The following is a 21,090-nucleotide window of genomic DNA, read 5'->3' as shown; positions in this document are numbered from 1 at the left end:
TACCGATGACTTCCATTTAGGAATTTGAGTATTCTTCTTGTTACATAGGGAACTAGGGTTGCCTTGTGGTTAAGAAGTGCACTACCAACCACTAAGCAGGCAGTTCAAATCACCAATTGCCCTCTGAAGAAAGATGGACACTCTCCTCCAATGTGATTTATAGCCTCAGGGGGTGGGGGGTGCGGTGGGGATGAGCAATGTGTTAATTCCAACTCACTGGCAATGTGTTCAGTTCCTACTTTCATAGTAAGAGCTCTTGTCACACTGTACACAGGGTGTTGTAATGCTGGCCAAAATGGTAAGTATCTTCAAAAATTCAAACCCCCCGATTTCTCTGCAGAAGAGAGAGAGTCACTCTCACTCTGTTAAGATTTATAGCCTCAGGAACCCAATGGAAGATCTGTATGGTTGAGAATAATTAAATTGTAGTGAGTTTGAATCTTAAAAATAGTTATAACATCCTTGTCGAATCTGAGGGTGCACTTAGTGGCCTAGTCCACAGAAAGTTGCCAAAAGTATTATTATCTCTGGCAATTTCTCCATATAGAAAGAGGGACAATCTGAAAAACTTTGGAAGAATCAGTTATGAGTTGGTTCTGACTCGTTGGCAAGAAGAGTTTGACCAGAGTTTTAACAAGAATTTCAGCTTGCAGTTTAAATTTGTGACAATTATGATCTTTAGAAAAACCCATATTAAATGTTTTATGTTTAATACACCAAGTCAGTGGTCCTGGTAAAGAATTTTTCATTGTAACAAGGTGTCAGCTTGTCTAATATGCATTTCTCCCAGACATAAGGCATGTCTAGGCAAGTGTAGGAAATAATGGCATGCCTTCCTACTCCACCCACAGCTTCATTATTTTTACTAGCAAACCCTTTGGGCGCTTAATCACTTTAGGAAAACTGCAGGTGTGCAAGTGTCATTTAAAAACCCATGACCAAGCTTAAAAAAACGCTTAATGCATCACGGTACCTTTCACTGAGATTATCCTGTTCTGGTCTCCCAAATTAATTAGTGTTATATGGAGAAGCCTGCAATAACAATGGGGGGGGCATTTTTCACATTCCAACACACGTTGTTTAAAACTTAGAACAAAGTGGTGTCAAAATTTTTGAAAATTTCTGCTACAGCAAGTGCCAGAGTTAAAGCACCACCAAAGAAAGGATAACATGCAGGGTAATCGCTAGTGACACTGACCACTAACATTGACTAAAAGCTATTGTAAGCATCATCACTACTGATAATGACTTCAGTGGACATTAAATGCTAACTTGTTTCTTTTCATATTAGCATTAAACCGCAACTATGAGTGACGATGGTGCTTTCTGGAGAACTTCCCAAATTAGGATAGAACCAAATAAAAGTGATAAGTAGTGCCTACTGTGATTTATCTTTACAATTCCCAATCTTCTGGGAAAAGGTTGCCCATCCTTTGCGGGAGATGGATGGGCAACCTCCTCCTATGAAATTAACAGCCTCTGAAAACCTGGCCAAAAGTCAGCTATAGGTTGTTCTGACTCTGTGGTACACAACAAAAACATTCCCAAACTTCTACCCATTCCCCCTTAAAATACCATTAAATAAATAAGTAATACATAATTATATGGAGAGGGAGGTTTGCTAATCTAGTGGCAAGAAGCTGTACTGCAATCTCAAAGTCACGCTGTTTGTGTCCACCAGCTGTTCTGTAGGAGAAAGATGGACAATCATCTCCTGTGAGATTAATTGCCTCTGAAAACTTGCTGGAGGGTCAAGGTCAACTACGCCTGGGTTCTGACTTGATGATATAGAACAACAACAATAATTGTATGGAGAAGGGATGTCATTCTGTAACACACATTTTCTGATTTTACATCACATACTGTTCTCTTGTTCTGTTTAGACAACTGCTTCTTAGTCTATGTATAGGTTTCACCTGAGCAAAATTGTTTCTGAATTCCCATTCTCAATATTAGTCATACGATTAACACAGTCAGTTTTTTTTTGCATAATCAATAAAACACTCTTTTGGAAAAAGTTTTTGATGATGACAGAGATTTAACCTTTAGAAAGTCCCAGTCATCAATTTTATCCTCTCTAGATTGTGCATCTGGCTGTATTTGTTAGAATCTTTACACCATAGACTAGGCTGTCTAAACTTGACCCCAGTTTACATCTTATGAACTTTATGGTTCTGGGCTTTAATCCCAGCTCTCTGATCCACCTTGAGTCAATTTTTGTGTATGGAGTGAGATGTGGATCCTATTTCAGCTTTCTGCACGTAGCAGTCCAGTTTTGCCAGCATTGTTTGTTGAAGATAATGTAATTTTCCCGTTTGATAGGTTTTCTTTTCTTGTGACATATCAGTTGACCATAGATAGAAGGGTCCATTCCTGGGCTCTCAATTCTGTTCCATTGGTTTATGTGCCTGTCATTACATCAGTACCATGCTGTTTTGGTTACTACTTCTGTGTATTAAATTTGAGGTCAGAGAATGCTAAACCTCCCACTTCATTTTTGTTTTTCAGAAGTGCTTTGCTTATTTGGGGTCTCTTTTCTCTCCAAATTAACTTAACAATTTATTTGGGAATATTTTTAAGAGGAACTAGTGCTTGGAAAGAGACATCATGCTGGGAAAGATAGAGAGTCAAAGAAAGAGAAATATTCTCAATGATAAGAATTGACTTAACATCTACCGCTATGACATTTGAGTGTGACAGATCATGAAGATGGTTCAGGACAAGGCAAGGTTCAGTTATCTTGTTCACGATATCCTTATGAGTCATAGCTGACTTGCTAATACTTGACAATAACACCAATTTATAATATTGGTAGCCATATAAGATAGAAATGGATATTTTTATCTTATGTTTAATCATTCTGTATTCTAGTGGCAAAGTATCAAGGAGATGTACTACCAACTGAAAGATATGTGGTTCAAACTACCAGCTGCTCTGCAGGAGAAAAATGGGCAATCTTTTCCTGTGCAAATTGCTGCCTCTGTAAACCCACTGAAGGATCAGTTATGGGTAGGTCCAAATTATTTCTTCTTTTGTAAAAGAAAATTTTTATTTTATCTTTCTTTTTTCAAAGTTCATATACTTTTTTTTCATACTGAATGTGTCTTATTTCTTTTTCACACCTATCCCTCTACCCATCAAATCATATCATTACGACCCAATGATTAACCCTATGCAGCCCATCTGCTCTCCCCTTACCGGATCCACATACAAGTTCTACAAGGATGGTTTTATACAGTATTTGTCCTTATAGGACTGAGTTATTTCACTTAGTATTATGGTATCCAGTCTCTACAATGATAGGTTGTGATTTAAAACATCATTGCTCCTCATGCTGTGTAGTATTCCACCATATGAATGTACCATAATTTCTCAGTTCATTCAATTGTGGCTGGACATTTGGGTTGTTTCTATGTTCTTGTGATGGTAAATAACATAGCTATGAACATTGATGTACAAGTCTCAGTTTGTGTCTCTGTTCTCATTCTCTTAGGGTATATTCCAAACAGTGGAAAAGCTGGGTCTTATGGAAATTCTATGTTCAGCTTTTTGAGAAAATGCCAAACTGCCCTCCAGAGAGACTGTAAAATCCAATCTTATTCTGCCATAGAGTTATTTAGTTTCCACATGGATATTTTTGTAAGCTTTACTCTCCTATGGTTAATTTCTGGGTTTATGGTATTGTGGTCTGAAAAGATACTTTGTATCACATCAGTGTTTTTTAACTTGCTGAAGCTTGCTTTGTGCCCTACTATGTGATCAATTCTAGAGAATGTACCATGTGCTCTTGAGAAGAAAGTGAACTGAGTTTTACTTGGGTGCAGTACAAGGAATACATCCACAAGGTCAAATTGGTTGATCGTGTAGTTCAGATCTTCTTCATCTTTATTGAGTTTCATTTGAGTTGACTTTTCATTGGTGATAGTGGAGTATTTAAGTCTCTCCTACCAATAATGTAGTGCCATCTATTTCTTTCTTCAATTATGTTAACCATTGCTTTATTTCTTTTACAGGTCCATAATTTGGTAGGTAAATGTTGACCAAGGTTATGTCTTCTTGATCTGTTGTGCTTTTAATCAGTATGTAATGTTCTTCCTTATCTTTTATGGTAGTTTTCATTCTGAAGTCTATTTTATCAGAAGTCAGTATTGCCATTCCTGCTTTTATGAGGTTGCCATTTGTTTGGTATTGATTTTGAGTTTGTCTTTCTCTTCTTTTTTTTTTTTTTAAGATGTGTCTCTTGTAGTCAACATATTGATGGGCTTTTTTTTTTTATCTGTTCTGGTACTCTTTTTCTCTTGATTGGCACATTTAGTTCATTCATATTAAGTGTGATTATTATTAGACCAGGTTTTACCATTGCCATTTTTCTGTGTTACTTTTTCTTTTGTTTCTAGTTACTATGTTCCATAAACATCCTTTTGGTGTCTCAATGTGAAAGACTTCACATAAAATTTCTTGTAGTTTTTGTCTTGTTTTCACAAATTCCTTAAGTTCCTTCTTTTCTGCAAAGGATCTGATTTCTCTTTCATATTTGATGAAGAGCTTTGTTGGTTATAGGAACTCTGCTGACAATTGTTTTCTTTCAATCTTCTGTGTATGCCATCCCTTTCTAGCTCACATGGTTTCTGCTGAGAAATCAGAACTTAATTTGTTTCCATTTTTATGTGACTCTTTGTTGTTGTTTTTTTGTTTTTGTTTGTTTCTTTCTTTTCATGCTACTTCTATTCTTATCTATTAATTTGGAGAATGTGACTGTTACATGTCTTGATGTTTTTCTTTCTGGACCTAGTCTATTTGTTATTTGCTGTGCTTATTGAATATAGATTTCCCCATTCTTCAAGATACCTGAGAAATTTTCTTCTGTACATCTTCCACAATTTTCTCAGTGACTTCCCTGTCACTTTTGTGTTCTGGAATTCCAGTCATATGTATATTGTTCTTTCTGATATTATTCCACATTATTATAATATTTTCTTTATTTGCTTTACATCTCATCTCTGATTTTTTTTCTAGTATGTTTCCAGTAAGTCTCTTGTCTTCTAGCTCACTGATTCTTTATTCCATCTTTTCAATTCTACTTTTTTGTCCTACCAGAATGTTAGACACTTCTTCCAATTTGGTCCACATAGTCTGGCTTTCATTTTCATGCTTTTCTGTTATTTCTAGTAATATATTGGCTGTATCTTCTATGTCTAGTCATGATTTTTTTAAGTTCTGGTACCTCTTCATCCATACTTTTGATTCTTTCTTCCATCTTTTGCTATTTTTTTCCTTACCTATTCAAGTTGTTCCTCATAAATATATGTCTTCTGGAATGTTGTCTCTGGGTTATGTGTTCTCTCATTGGCTCCCATTGTTACTTCTGTCATTTGCATCTTCTTCTGTAGCTGTTCAAACAACTCCACATCAGCATATTTCTTTTGCTTCTCTCTATCTGGGGTATCATTGGATTGGATTGGATTGAATCAAATTTTTTAGAAGAAGAGTTATTTTGATTTTTTTCATCTTAACTGAGGCAGACTACTTCTTTTTTGACGTTGAGTGTCTTCTTAGTAGATGTTAGGCTGTTGTAACTAAGAATAACTCAGAGTATGGCAACGTTTTGTGAAGGACCTGCATATTTGTGCTCCCTTCTTGATGTGAGGCCTGCAGGGCCAAGGGCCTGACAGCAGTGTTTCCCTCAAAGTACCTTAATGGCAGATGAGGGAAGTCTGTTCATTCCAGAAACCACATCTGAACACCATTAGGCCTGGCCTGGCACCTTCTGCTTGAGTTTAAGTGATCCCACCTGGTGTAGCTAGGCAACAGTGTTTTACCCAAAGTATATGTTATATTGGTGCTCCTTGCTAGACAGTGAGGACAGCTAGTGGTCTCTAGGTGGGGCAGAGGTCTTGTACTCTGGGTGAGATTATGGTTTGGGTCACATGCTCATCTTGGCAGGCAGAGGCTCTGTCACTATCTAGGGTGTGAGTACAACAGGGCTGAACCACAGCCTTTAGCAGAGGCGGGGGAAGTGGTAGCTGGAAGGCGCCCCTGGACTAGACATGCCAAACAGGCCTTGGAGTCTTGAAGCAGAGCAATTGCTAAGTCCCTGCCAGTGTGTGTCTTGTGAGAAGAAGTGTGTATTTCCCGAAAAGTGTTTGTCTTGTAAAAAGTAAATTTTAATTTTATAGAACTAAAATTTGTACTTACTTTATGTAATTTGAGCACGATGTATTTTATTTTTGTTTGTAATTTTCTTAATGAAAACAATATTTTTTATGTCTACAGGTTATATTTACATAAATTTATAGGAAAAATTCAATAGTGGAATATTTTCTTCTAGTGTATGTATGGTTCAGATATTCCTTTAGGTCCTGGTGCACAAGTTGCCCTGGTTGCCCTGAGGCTGAACACTGTGACACTGATGTGTCAAATGTGTTAATGGTCAGTTACCCAATGTGGACAGAGAGTGGGGTGGAGCTCTCTGATTAAAACAAGCTTGGAGGGAGGAGTGGCATCCACTTCCATAATAGCTTGTCTCCAGAAACCCTATGAACTTGGAGAGAGGATGAAAGGCACCCAAGCTTTGAGGACTCTCCTTCATAGGTGCCTGCAACTCGACGGCACTTAATAACTTAACAACAACGTATGTATGGTATATTAGGTATAACAAAAGTTAGGTGCTATCAAATTGAATACAACTTATAGTGACCCAATAAACAACAGATTTGAACTTTGCCCTATCTGGTGCCATTCTTATCATCTATGATATACTGGCTTGAATTAGGTGCACTTTTGTCTTTAACATCATTGTTCCTTAGCACCATGGAGAGTTCCTTGAGAATAGATTTTTTTTTTCTAATGCACAATGTCTTCTGATTTCTTGCTGCTTATACTAATGTTATTTGTGGGTCCAGGTAAGGTGAATTCACTGACAACTTCAATTTTTTCTCCCTTTATCATGTTTCCCATAAACCCAGTGGTGAGGATTTTTGTCTTCTTGATGTTGAGATCTAATCCATATTAAAGGCTGCAATCCTTGATCTTCTGCCAGGAGTTCCAAGTCATCTTTGCTTAAAGCAAGCAGTGTTAGTCATCTGCATAAGAAAGATTGTTGAAGAGTCTTCCTCTGATCCTGTTGCCACTTTTCTCTTCATAAAGTCCAACTACTTGAATAATTTCCTCAGCAGTACATATTAAATAGGTATGGAGAAAGGATACAGCCCTGACACACCTCTCTTGATTTTAAACCATGAAGACTTCCATTGCTCAGTATATCAAAACCAATGTTAAATATAGTATAATGAATAAACAAGCAAATAAATAAAAAATCTTGCCGTGTCACCTAAAGAATATCCAATTTATCAATAATGTTCCTAAGTAAATATAGCTGATAATTCAGTTTAGCAGAAAAATAACATAACGCACACAGAATTAAAATGACAAATTCTACATCAATAGGGCAAGCTAATAAACAATAAACATTCAATCTATATGGCAATCCACAGGTTGGCGAGAGACTCAATGGCACATAACAACGACAACAGTAGCATTTGTTAGTTTGTTATACCTGAAGTCTTGCTTGTTGCTCTTAACCTAGAAGGTATGCTTTTAACATTTTGAATACCAGCAGGGTTACCAATGATGGACAGATTTCAATGGAGTCTCAGATTAGACTATACCAGGAAGTAGTTGTGGTAACTCATTGCTGGAATAACTGAGTAGTATATATATTACTAGTAATAGCAGAATACTATCTGATACAGTGTCAGAAGATAAACTTCTCAGGACAGAAGGAACTTAAAACACTGAGCAAAAATGACTTCCTGATAGTAGAGTCTGTCTTGATGGCGTAGATAGAGAAAAGCTTTCACACCCTTCATTTGCTAGTGAATTTTCATTTGACCTAACCCTAATTATAAGACACAGATACAAATGTTCATTAAAAAGAAAACCATGAAATGTATGAATATATGAATCTAGGAGAGCTACAAGTTGTCAAAAGATGATGGAATATGTATGTGAGCTGACATGAACTATTATTGGCCATTTTTAATTTTACACTCATTTAGTTTCCAATGCTCAGAATGATAAATGTGGCGGGGGGCGGGGGGCGGGAAAGGCGTCACATCTATAATCAAAAAGAACAGTTCCGTTTCTCTTCTCCAGTATAAGTAATGTTGTTAGTCATCATGTAACATCCATGGTGAACATGATCTATTAATACCACTATTGTTTAAATTTAGGTATCAGGCTAAAAGTGAAGAAACTAGGAATTTCTACAAACTTTTTCCACAGAAATTGATTTAGCATGCAATAAAGATATACTTCTAATTACTGGTGATTGGAATTAAAAAGATGGAACCAAAGAGGTAGAGTCAATGTTTGGAAAGTAAATGTTTGATGATAGGAATATCTGTCAATATTACATTATAGAATTTTGAGTAACCAAGTATACCTGGAAAAGGAGAGCTCTCAGTTGCCTGTCACACAAGCCAATTGAGTAGAAACAAGGATTAAATATTTCATATGTGCTTTATTCAGATGCCATCTATCTGAGGGAAATAGTGAACATTGATACAAACCCATTTCTTACATCTCAGGATTAACCTAGTTGTTTTTATGAGGGATGACTCTTATTCATTCTTAGATGTATAACTGGGGATTTGAAATACTGTGGGTGAATCAGGTATGTCTTGGGCTTTAAATTGATATCATTGCTCTTCAGAGTTTTAGAGAAGTCCCTATAGATAGCAGATCTTCCCAATGCTATACCAGTTTGTGCCAGGAAATTTGGAAGATAGCTTTCTGGCCAACTTATTAGAAGAGATCCATATTGTTCCCATTCCCAAGACAAATAATCCAATAGAATATGACAATTATTGAACAATATCAGTACTTGATGCTTTTGAGCTGTGGTGCTTGAGAAGAGTATTGAAGAGTATTGAATAGACCATACACTGCCAGGAGAACAAACGAGCTTTTCCTGAAGAGGCAGAAACAAAGCTATTCCTTGGAGGCCAGGATTCTGAAGCTTCGTCTAACATATTTTGAGCATTTTGCAAGGTGAAACCAGTGCTTGGAGAGGGATGCCATGCTTGGGAGGATAGAGGGACGGTGCAGGAGAGGGAAGCCCTCGATAAGATGCATTGATTCAGTGACTGGGGTATGGGGATAGTTGTGGATCAGGGTTTAGGGCTGTTATAAGTAGGGTTGCTATGAGTAACTCACCAGCACATAACAGCAACAAGAAGAAGCAAAATATTACTGAAGATCATGTAAAAATGGGTAGAAAAGTGTACTTACAGAGAACTGACAGAAGTTAAGTTGGGTTTAGAAGATGTTGTGGCACCAGGGATATTTATTGCTGATGTCAGTTGGGTCTTGGCTGAAATCAGAGAATATCAGTAGAATGTCTTTTTATATTTTGCTTTAAGCAAAAGCATTAGTGGTGTGGATCATAATAATCTATGGCCAACATTGAGAAGAAAGGAAATTCCAGAACACTAAATTATGCAAAACCTACACCTAGATTAGGAGCTTGTTGTCCAAATAGAGCAAGGGAACACTGCATGTTTTAAAATATGGAAAAGAATATGCCAAGACTATACCTTTCTCCATGACTATTGAATCTGAATGCTAAGCAAGTCATTTGCGAAGCTGGACTTTATGAAGAGTGTGACATCAGGATTGGAGGAAGTGTCATCAACATCCTCCATTATAAAGATGATACAGTCTCAGTTGCTGAAAGCAAGGAGGACTTGACGTGCTTGTTGCTGAGAATCACGGACTGATGCCTTAATTATATGGATTACATCTCAACATCAAGAAAACTACATTCTTTCTACCGGACCAATTTCTGTAGAATAGCCATCATTTGTTTATATGCAAGTTCAGGTAAGAAAACTAGAATTCATTAATCTAAAATACAACAGTGACTGTATCTTATATCAACCTAGAAGCCATTTCTAGAATAAACATAGCACATTGAATACTAACAACTGAAGACCTGATAAGTGCTAGGATACCATCAAGTACATAACACATGAAAATCTACACGCTTATTTTAAAATATGTGAAAAGAAGGAAGGATCAAAAATATTAGCAACACAGACCTCAAAAACTTGTTTTTTTAGCATAGATAAATTAAAACAAAGAAGAGAAATAGTGAAGAGATTTCAAAGAATGACTTAGGGTAGTTTAAGATTTATAAATTTGGAAATCCAGTGTAGGGTTCCCATGAGTCAGGATCAGCTCACTAGCAGAGGATTTGGTTTTGTATTGGCATGGTTGAATTTAAGGATAAACGTGTCTCAAGATTATATCCTAATACAATATCTGTGATGAACAAATAATTTGTGAAGCTGGAACAAACATATGATACAACTTTGCTGAAAGTTAAAGCTCAAAAAACTCAGTGCCATTGAGTAGAAGCCAATTCAAATCTGACATTCAAACATATTTTCTAAAGGTAGTCACACAAGTGTTGGGTACTTTTGTTCATAGGGTCACTATGAGTCGCCTACAACTCGACAGCACTTAACAGCATAGAGAGAGACCAGTTGGCCTAGTGGTCCTCCTCAGTTTCAGCAAACAGGGTTGTGTCATCTGTATAACAGATTATTGATGGATCTTCCACCAATCCTGATGCCAAACATCTCCTTATAGAGCCTGGCCTCCAGAATAATCCGTTTTTCATATAGGTTGAAAAGGTATGGAGATAGGACACATTCCTGGCATACACCCTTCCCAGTTTTGAAACATGCAGTGTTTCCTTGCTCTGATCTGATTACTGTGTCTTGTTCCAAGTACAGGTTTCACATTAGCATGATCAAACGTTCTGGGATTCCCATTCTTCTCAGAGTCAGCCACAGTTTGTTATGATCAACACAGTCAAATGACTTTTCGTAGTCAATAAAACAGAGATAGGCATTCCTCTGGAAATCCCTGCTTTCAGCTAAGATCCATCTAACATTAGCTACAATATCCCTAGTACCAAGACCCCTTCTAAACCCATTAGCAAAGTATATTTTTGTGAAGTTTCAAGTTACTTGTCAGTACCTCTAATTTGGCAGTTATTATTGTTATTTCCTTGATGAAATCTGATATAATGTAGTCATCTTCATGATGATATTTATTGTATACAGCCAATCATTTAGAAAAGAGAAGAGAGTTTGTTTGGGGGAGTGTGCTTCGATAGATAGACAGATGATAGATAGATAGATAGATAGATAGATAGATAGATAGATAGATACAGAGATAGATACATTCTGGAAAATTTATTTTACTTTTGCTCAGTCTTGACTCTGCATCTAATTTGTCACAATTCAATTTCTCATTCTTTGGACTTGAGCAAGTCTCCTGACATATTGCCTGCTGAATTTTAATTAATCAACATCTGAATAAGCAGCCTTCTATTCTACTAGTTGACCTTAGACACCTCAGTCTCTGCCTAGTAAGAAGCCTTTAGCACAGCTCTTGCCCTAGTTTTCATAGCTGATATTCATGGATCTGCCAACCTATACAAGTGCACCAGTCAGTTCTTTGAGATAAATCTCTTTCTCTAACATTGTACAAGTTTGTGGTGTTAAGAGATTATTGTTAAAAATGGCTTCCCTATCCACTAACTTACTTTGTCATGTGATAGTAAGAATGTACAAATAGAGTGTGATACCTGATACCCAAGAGAATTGACAACTCGCCCAATTAAATTGGGTAGATCCAGCAGGAGAATAGAAGAAACCTCATCACCAGTATAAAAGCAGCAATAGAATGTAACGTGTCCTTCAAGACCAGAAATTCTCATGCCAGCCAGACTAGGCCTTAGAAGAAACCTCACCTAGACCTAAATCAGGAGCCTGTTAAGCAAATAGAACAGAGGAAGACTGCATGGTTTAAAATGAAGAAGGGACTGTGTCAGCGTTGTATATCTCTCCACACCTATTCAATCTGTATGCTGAGCAAAATATTCAAGAAACTGGACTCTGACGAAGAATGTGGCATGCATCAGGATTGGAGGGAGATTCATCAAAACCCTACTTTATGCAGATGATGATACAACCTTACTTGATAAAAGTGAGGAGGACTTTAACTAGACCAATAGGAAAGGGTATGATGAGTGGAGAAAAGATTGAAACTGTCAACAACTTCATCTTACTTGGATCCATAATTAATACCCTTAATACCTACTAGCAGTCAGAAAATCAGGAGATGTATTACAATAGAAAACTCTACAGTTAGGGACTTCTCCAAATTTAGTGAGAAGTAATATGTCAGTTTCATGAAATTCTTCTGTGTCTGCCAATCCCTTTTGATACAGTGACTCAATGTATTCTTTCCATCATCTTTAATACTTCCGGCATCATTTAATATTCTGTCTAAAACATCCTTGATTATAATATCTCGAGGTTTGAATTTATTCTTCAGTACCTTGAACGTAAGAAATGCTGAGCGAGTTCAGCCCTTTTGATTTTCTGACTCCAACTCCTTGCACATTTCATTGTAATATTTTACTTTGTCATCCCATGCTGCCTTTTGAAATCTTCTATTCAACTCTTTAGTATCTTGAATTCTTCCTTCTGCTTTGGCTTCTCTGTGCTCCAGTGCAATTTTCAGCCTCTTCTGACATCAATTTTGGTCTTCTCTTCCTCTTCCATCTTTGCAATGACTGTTTGCACTCTTCCTGGATGATACCCTTGATATCCTCACACAACTCATCTGGTCTTCGCTCATTAGTGTTCAAGGCCTCAAACCTGTTTCTGAGATGGTTCTGCAATTTAGCTGGGATAGACTCAAAGTCATATTTTGGTTCCTGTGGACTCGGTTTAATGTTCCTCAGCTTCAGCTTGAACTTGCATATGAGTAGTTGGTGGTCTGTTCCACAATCAGCTCTTGCCCTAGTTTTCACAGCTGATATTGAGCTTCTCCAACGGTTCTTTCCGCATATGTAATCAGTCTGATTCCTATGCTTACCATCAGGTGAAATCCATGTATATAACCTTCGTTTATGTCTCTTAAAAATGTATTTGCAACGAATAAGTCATTGATTGTGCAAAATTCAATCATTCCCTCTCCAGCTCCATTTCTGTCACCGAGTCCATGTTTTCCAACTACGGAATCTTCTTCTCCTTTCCCAACTTTTGCATTCCAGTCACCCATTATTATCAATGCATCTTGATTGCATGTTCACTGCATGGTTCAAAATTAGGAAGGGCTTACACCAAGGATGTGTCCTGTCTCCATACCTTTTCAACCTGGATGCAGAACAGATAATCCAGGAGGCTGGGCTCTATGAGGAGAAATGTGGGGTTAAGATTGGTGGAAGATCAATCAACAATCTGCGTTATGCAGATGACACAAACCTGCTTGCTGAAACTGAGGACCTAAAGCGCTTGCTGCAGAAGGTCAAGGACTGCAGCCTCCAATATGAATTGAGGCTCAATATCAAGAAGACAAAGATTCTCATCACTGGGCCAATTGGCAGCATCAGGACGGATGGTGAAGAGATAGAGATTATTCACAGCTTTAGTTTGCTTGGCTCCACAGTCAACACTCTTGGAACCACTAGCCAGGAAATTAAAAGGTGTATTGCCATGGGAAAGTCTGCTGTTAGGGACCTCTCCAAAGTACTGAAGAGCAATAGTGTCTCTCTGGAGACTAAGGTGCATCTGATACAGGCCATGGTCTTTGCAATCACTTGTTATGCATCAGAGAGTTGGAAAATGACTAAGGAGGATAGAAGGAGAATTGATGCCTTTGAGCTTTGGCGCTGGAGAAGAGTATTGAGGGTACCATGGACTGCTAGGAAAACAAACAGATTCATCCTGGAAAGGGCTAAACTGGGCGACTCCTTGGAGGCAAGGATTCTGAGGCTCCGTCTAACATACTTCATACATGCTGTAAGGAGGGACCGGTCCTTGGAGAGGACCTTATGCTTGGTAGGATGGAGGGACAGCGCAGGAGGGGAAGGCCCTCTATGAGGCGGATTGATTCAGTGACTGGGGTAATCGGGATGGGTGTATCGGAGACAGCGCAATTGGCATAGGACAGAGCAGAGTTTATGGCTGTTGTACTATGAGTCACAAATGACTGGACGGCACATAACAACAACAACAATATGTCGGTATGAGGACTAAGTTGTATCTGATTTAGACTATGGTCTTTCCATTCACTTGCTATGTATCTGAAAGCTGGAAAATGAATAGGGATGACAGAATTTAAAATGATGCCTTTGAGGTATGGTTTTGAAGAAGAGCACTGAACATCCCATGTTTTATATCCATTCTACAATTCCGGTTCTCTTAATTGGTGTATTTAGTTTATTCAAATTTAGTGTTATTAATGACATGCTGGGTTTTACCTCTGCCATCTTGCTGTGTTTCTTTTTCTGTTGTTTCTGTTTATTTACATTTATCCACTTTCCTATGGTGCTTTTGTGTGGAGGATTTCCCTTGGAATTTCTGGTAAATTTGATCTTGCTTTCACAAATTCCTTTAGTTTGTGTTTTTTCTGCAAAAGACCTAATTTATCCTTCATATTTGATGGACAGATCTGCTTGGTATAGTATCCATGACACTTAATATTGTTCCTTCAACTTTCTGTATACGTCATCCCATTGAATTCTTGCTTGCAGGATTTCTGCTGAGAAATCAAAATTTAGTCTAAATGGTTCTCCTTTGTAGATGACTCTTTGTTTTTCTCATGCTGATTTAACTATGCTATCCTTGTCTTTGATTGTAGAAAAAGTGACTATGATCTGTCTTGATACTTTTCTTTAGAGGTCTACTCTGTTTTGGGTTCTCTTTTTCTTGATTGTGCATTTCCTCATTCTTCTTAATACCTGGAAGATTCCTTCTAGTACCTCTTCCACAATTTTCTCAGTGTCCTCCCTGCCTTCCTGATCTTCGTGGATTGTGATCATACATAAGTTGTTTCTTTTGATGTCACTTTACATGATTCAAATGTTTTCTTCATTTTCTGTATCCTTTCTGTTTTGTTTGTTCCCATTGAGGTCTTACAGCTGACTTCATCTTTGTTCAGTCCCTTATTTTCTACCTTTTTGTCCTTCCAAAATGTTAGAAATGTCTGCCATTTTTGTCTTGATATTCTGGATTCCATATTCAAGAATTTCTGTTAATTTCAGTACTATATAAGCAATAATCTCTCTGTTTTGTGTTGATTTATTTTTCATTTCTTGGACTTTTTATCTATAGTATCAATTCTTTCTTCCAAAGTTTACAATTTCTTATATTCCTTCATGATATAAATTAATTTTATTTGTACCTTTTATTCTTTCTTCCATTATTCCCACCTTCTTCTAAGCTGTCCAACGGATAGCTGCACTCTCTGTATTCAGTGGGGACGAGGGGCACACAGCCTTACTTCTATCCAGCTGCCCTCTTGCACGTAGGCTGATGGGGACCTTTCCAGTCTGTGTGCATCTCTCTAGAGTTTAGAATAGTCCTTGGTGGTGCTGTTCAACACAGAAACCAGAGGCCACCTCCCCTGGCAGACAGCTGCACATTCTCTATCCAGTGTCTAGTATATAAACTCTTAACACATCCCCTAGGTACACTTGAATATCATTGTTAAATGAATTGCTACATTCATTGCATTTTCTCTTAAACTTCCACTGTCAAAGACAGACTTAAAGGCTTCACATGGGCTTCTGCGCACACATTGGGTTGATTAAGTGATGTTAAACCTGTAAAGCATTTAATTTTTAGTTAAGAGATCTCAGTAATACTTTTTGAAGCACCTCAATGATAGCTCTACTTCCCTCATCAAGCATCTGTTGTGTTAATTTAAGGAAAAATAAATATGTCTCAGAAAAACTAGTGAACAAGAAATAACTCAGCGTTTTAAGATGTCAAAAGAAGCTATCTCCCCAATTTTCACAGAAATCATCCCCAAATAATAAGGCATATGAGGGAGAGTAGCATTGAACATTTTTTTTAAATTAAGAGGCCTCAGAAACACAGCATTAGAGGTGAAAGGGCTACCACTGCTCTAAATATCAAAATAGGGGTATAGGGATCAATCTAAAAACAGAAGATATCTGAGTTACAGATTGTAGCAAGAGCCAGGAAACACATGCACTAGAGCAGATGGCTAACACTAGGGGACAAACAAGACACTTTTTTGTTCCAAGGAGGAGAAGAAGAGAAGAGACTATGTTTAGAAAAGTTATAAACATTCTTTATATATTAAAAGAAAAGTGAGGTGGAAGAAAAAGACTAATGTGTAAACTAGTCTTCAACTGTTTAGATCTGTAGACTAGAAAGAACTAAAGAAAATATTCATTGGATTATACAACTCTAGCCATGAGGATCTTTCTAGTTGATATGGAATGATATCTGAAAATCTGGAATGAGTTTTAGACCTTTCTTCACAGACATTTTCTATAGTTTCACTTGACAGGCTCTTCTTACTCACTGATGACTAATAATAAAAAAATATAAATAGTGAAAGATCTATAAAAATACTGGAAAAATGAGAATCTTTCCCAGCCAGAGAAGAGGAAAGAAACCTTCTCCACCTGAATGAAGAGGAAGCAAGACAGGCTTTAGGATGACAGCATCAGCTATGGCTGAACTGGAGAACTGACCTGAGATTGAACCTTAGGGTGGGTGGGGGAGTGGTGCAGGAGAAAGCCAGTATTGGCAGGATTGGGAACTTTGTTGAACAATTGAGTAGAGAGCTAATATTGACAGGACTGAGAATTTTGTTGGGCAGCTGGGGAAGAAAGTTGATAATGGCAGAGCTGAAATATTGGAAACATTTACAAGGATCATGGCTGAAGTGCTTCTGTGTACATTTCTGGAGCTCTCTTGACTGTAGTCAGTTATTAATCTGAATTATAAACTTTTGACCCCACAAAGCCCCAAAAATGTTTCAAAATTGAACGTCAGACAAATATTCAAGTAAAAAGTAAAGTAAAAAAACCATGACAAAATAGTCTAGAACTAGAGGAATATACATAATGAACTATTATTCATGAGAATATACCATGAGGGTAGATTTTAGTAGCCTATGAATAAATAGAAAATGGTAAAAGAATTGCTAATAAAACTGAGTCTGTTTAACACAGAACTGGTAATAGGAAAACATAAGATTTTTCAAGTTACTCTAGTAATGTAGACTTTAGGATTTTCTACTGCTAACCTAATGACATGTCACTCAGACAATTCAAACTCCAGCAGGATTATCAGTGCCTTGAGAGAGGGCTCATCAATCTCCTTCCTCTCTTGTAATTTAAACTCTTAGAAACACAATGGAGGGTTATCACTGAATCTATTCTGGCTTCACAACAATTTGGATGCTGTAAAATAAACAAATATAAAATGGCCATAATTAATATTTAAGAATGAAGTTTAGGCAATAGGAAAGATATTATAAAAAACCTGATATTTACTTTTTTCGTTTAAAGTAAAGAGTGAAATTATATTAGGGTATTATATCAAATTATAAAGAAATATAATTTTAAGTATTTGAAGAAATAAGACTTGAATCTACAAAAATATATTAGTGTAGGTGAGAAGAAATTACAAAAGAATAATTTAAAAGTGTATTTAAATATTTTTAAAATAAAAAGGCACTATGCATTGTCAAAATAGAGTTTTAAGTGTATATATAACTTTAACTCAATATTGTGTTAAATTAGAGTCTTAAAGATAATCTTTGTTTTTATTGTCACTAGGTGTCATTCTAGTCAGCTCTGACTCATTGTGATCCTATATACAAAAATATGAACCAATGCCCAGTCTCCCCGTCTTCAAAATTGAGCTGTAATTGAACTCAACACTCATTGTTGGTCAATCTATCTTGTTTTAATTTAATCCATCTTTTATATATATCCTTTGCTTTTCACCAAGCATCATGTTTATTCCAATGTCTTGCCCCTTGTGATAACATGTTTAAAGTTTGTAGAAGAAATTGTTTCCACTTTCTTTCTTCTGAGCCTGCTAGCTCCACTTTTTCTATGACTGATATGTTGTTGTTTTTGATTGCCCATAAGTTGATTACAATTCATAGCTACCCTATGAACAAAAGGCTTGACGCCCCTCTACAACTATTTAACATTTATCATAGTTCATTCAGTTTCCATAAGCATGTTATTTAGGAAGTGGATGCCACTCCTGTATCTTCCCCCCTCCCCCCATCACTTTACAGTGCATTTGATGCATCTACCTCTGATCCTGATCCACTCTCCTCCTCATAAAGCCCAGCACCCAAATGATCTGTTCTGCATATAGATTGAAAAGGATTGGAGACAGGACATATCCCCGATGCACTCCTTTATTTTATTTTATTTACTTTTTTTTCTTTTTTATTTTGAACCACACAGTGTTTCTTGATCTGTTCTACATATATATTGAAAAGGAATGGAGACAGGACACATCCCCGATGCACTCCTTGTTTTTATTTTTTTATTATTTATTTATGTATGTATGTATGTATGTTCTTTTATTTTGAGCCACACAGTGTTTCTTTGCTCTGTTCTGATGACTGCTTCCTGGTCTGAGTAAGAATTTTGTCTGAGCACAAGCAAGTGTTCTGGGATTCCCATTCTCCTCAAGATTAGCCACAACTTGGGTGGAACCAGTTTCTCCTTGGAGGCTAAGATCTTGAAGCTCAGTCTCACATACTTTGAGCATGTGGCCAGGAGGTATTGATCCTTGGAGAAGGACATCATGGTTCTGGTAGAATGGTAGAGGAACAGCAGAGGAGAGGAAGACTGAGGATGAGATGGATTGATACAGGAACTGGCACAATGAGGGTAGATGGGTCGGTCAGTGTCAGTGAGACTGGCTCAGGACAGGGCAGGCTTCAGAGCTGTTACACATAGGGTGGCTATGAGTTGCAGACAACTTGACAGCATGTAACACCACCACCACCACAACAACAACAACATGGTATGTTTAATAATCTTTACCAGCACAATTCAAAGGCATGGATTCTTTTTAGATTTTTATTATTCACCAACCAACATGCACATGTATATAAGATGAATGAAAAAACTATTGTTTGGATCAGTCACATCTGTATTTTCAAAGTGGCATTCTTGCTCTTTAGCACTTTAAAGAAGTTCTTCTCAGCATGTTTAAACAATTAAGAATATCATTTGATTTCTTGATGAGATTTTCCAGAGGTAATGATCTTCTTTACTATTTATCACAATCCTGTTTATTTGCCCTGATATGAGAATTTTTATGTTGAGGTATGTTGTTGTTGTTGTTATGTACCATAAAGTCACCTACAATTCATAGTGACCCTATGTACAACAGCTCTGAACCCTGACCTATCTTGAGCTAATCCCACTGACTCCAGCACACCTACCCCCATCACTTCAGTAACTATATTAATCTATATCATCTGGGGTCATCTTCTCTTGCCCTGTACCTCCACCTTTCTGAGGAAGATGTCCTTCTCCAAGGATTGTCCATCCTACGTGCCAAAAGTATGTGACACAAAGCTTCAAAATCCTTGCTACCACGGAGGAACTTGGTTTTACTATCTCCAAGACAGAGCTATTTTTTCTCCTGGTGGTACACGTGATGTTCAATATTTTTTTCCAGCACCATAACCCCAAAGCATCAATTTTTCTTCTGTCATCCTAGATATTGTTCTGCTTGCACAATGATGATTATGTCATCAAATCAAGGGTTGGATGGATGGATGGAGGTAGATGTTGAATAGGATAGGCAGGAGTAGAAGGAGATGCTGATGAAGCAGAGAAAGGGATGGGTCAAGACACACCGGCCAAAGGGGGGTGTGTGTGTGTGTGTGTGTGTGTGTGTGTGAGTGACATTGAATCTATTGGTTACTTCTATAATGGGGAATTATCTTTCATCTATTTCTTTCTGTAAAACGCCTTTCTGATAGATACTGTTTTAAAGTTGAGCATTCAAATTAAGATAGACTAGGAATAAGGATTTGTCATTCACTTCCAAAATAAAACCTATGTAAAACCCTATGTATGTTGAGGTACAATATTTACTTTAGTTTTAATCTTCATCAGTATATGATTCAAGTCTTCCTTGCTTTTAGTGAGCAAGATTTTATTATTCTTTCCACAAACCCACTGGTGTTGAGCCATTCCAACACATCTCACCCTGCACTAAGTCTCTGGGGCTGTAAATCTTCTCAAGAGGAGACTTTCAATTCTTTTTTTTATGTGGAGCAACTGGTAATTAGACTGGGTGATCTTTCAGTTATAAATACAACATGTAACACACTACTCCAACAAGTTTTATTTATCTTTTCAAACATCTCACATTGTATAAGACTTTAAAATTATTTAGAAAAAGTACTTCTTATTATATACAGTGTCTTTATTATCCTAAATTACATTTATTTAAGAGATAAAAAATGAAAGAATGATACATTTAAGAAAGATAAATTGTTTAATACTTAAAATGTCTTTTCTACACAATACACTGTTAATATGAAAGCTAGCCAAACTGACAGAAATGTCTATAGTTTTCATATAAGAAAAATCTTTCCTATCCAGAACATGTAAGTAGTTGTCAAGATATAAAATGAGAGGAAAAGTTTTGACCAGAAACTTTATTAAGAATGGAAAGCAGAAGACAAGTAAGCATAGGAAATAAGGCTCATAATTATTTTCAATGAAAATATTAATACAATCTCTTCCCCCACTTTTTTAATAATTTTATTAAATTTAATGAAAATTTACGCAGACTTTGGATTTCCATTCATTCATTGTTGCACTTTTCTCCCTGTGCCCTCCCCCCCGACACACTCTTCTCTTCGAAAAGTAAAAGTTCCCCCATTGTTTTACAATCTCTGCCCCCATGTCCACTCCACTATGCAGCCTTCATTCTGGACTACTATCATGACAATAATACATAATCACATATCCCTTTTAAACAGTTTTCTCCCTCATCTGTTTCAGTGCAGTATGATTTATTTGTCCCATCTTTCTCAGCCTCCCCCCGACCCGATGTCAGTTCTGTTTTACAAAAGTGGCACTATGCAGTATTTGTCACTTTGTGATTGAGGTATTTCACTCAGCATAATGTCCTCCAGAGTCACCCATTTTGAATAATATTTCATTAGTTCCTTTTTTTTCAATGCAGCATA

The 21,090-nt window shown here is 37.0% G+C and overlaps 1 pseudogene; it reads right to left on the bottom strand.

The window, feature by feature from the left end:
- Positions 1 to 15,605: 15,605 nt before the first annotated feature.
- LOC102844826 overlaps positions 15,606 to 21,090 on the bottom strand; it is an 8,792-nt pseudogene continuing 3,307 nt past the window's right edge.

This window comes from Elephantulus edwardii, unplaced genomic scaffold (assembly GCF_000299155.1).
Source record: "Elephantulus edwardii isolate Elephantulus edwardi_28Jun2011 unplaced genomic scaffold, EleEdw1.0 scaffold00023, whole genome shotgun sequence".
Taxonomy (NCBI): Eukaryota; Metazoa; Chordata; class Mammalia; order Macroscelidea; family Macroscelididae; genus Elephantulus; species Elephantulus edwardii.
Note: the sequence above shows the minus strand (reverse complement) of the source record. Positions and strands in the feature narration are given on the sequence as shown.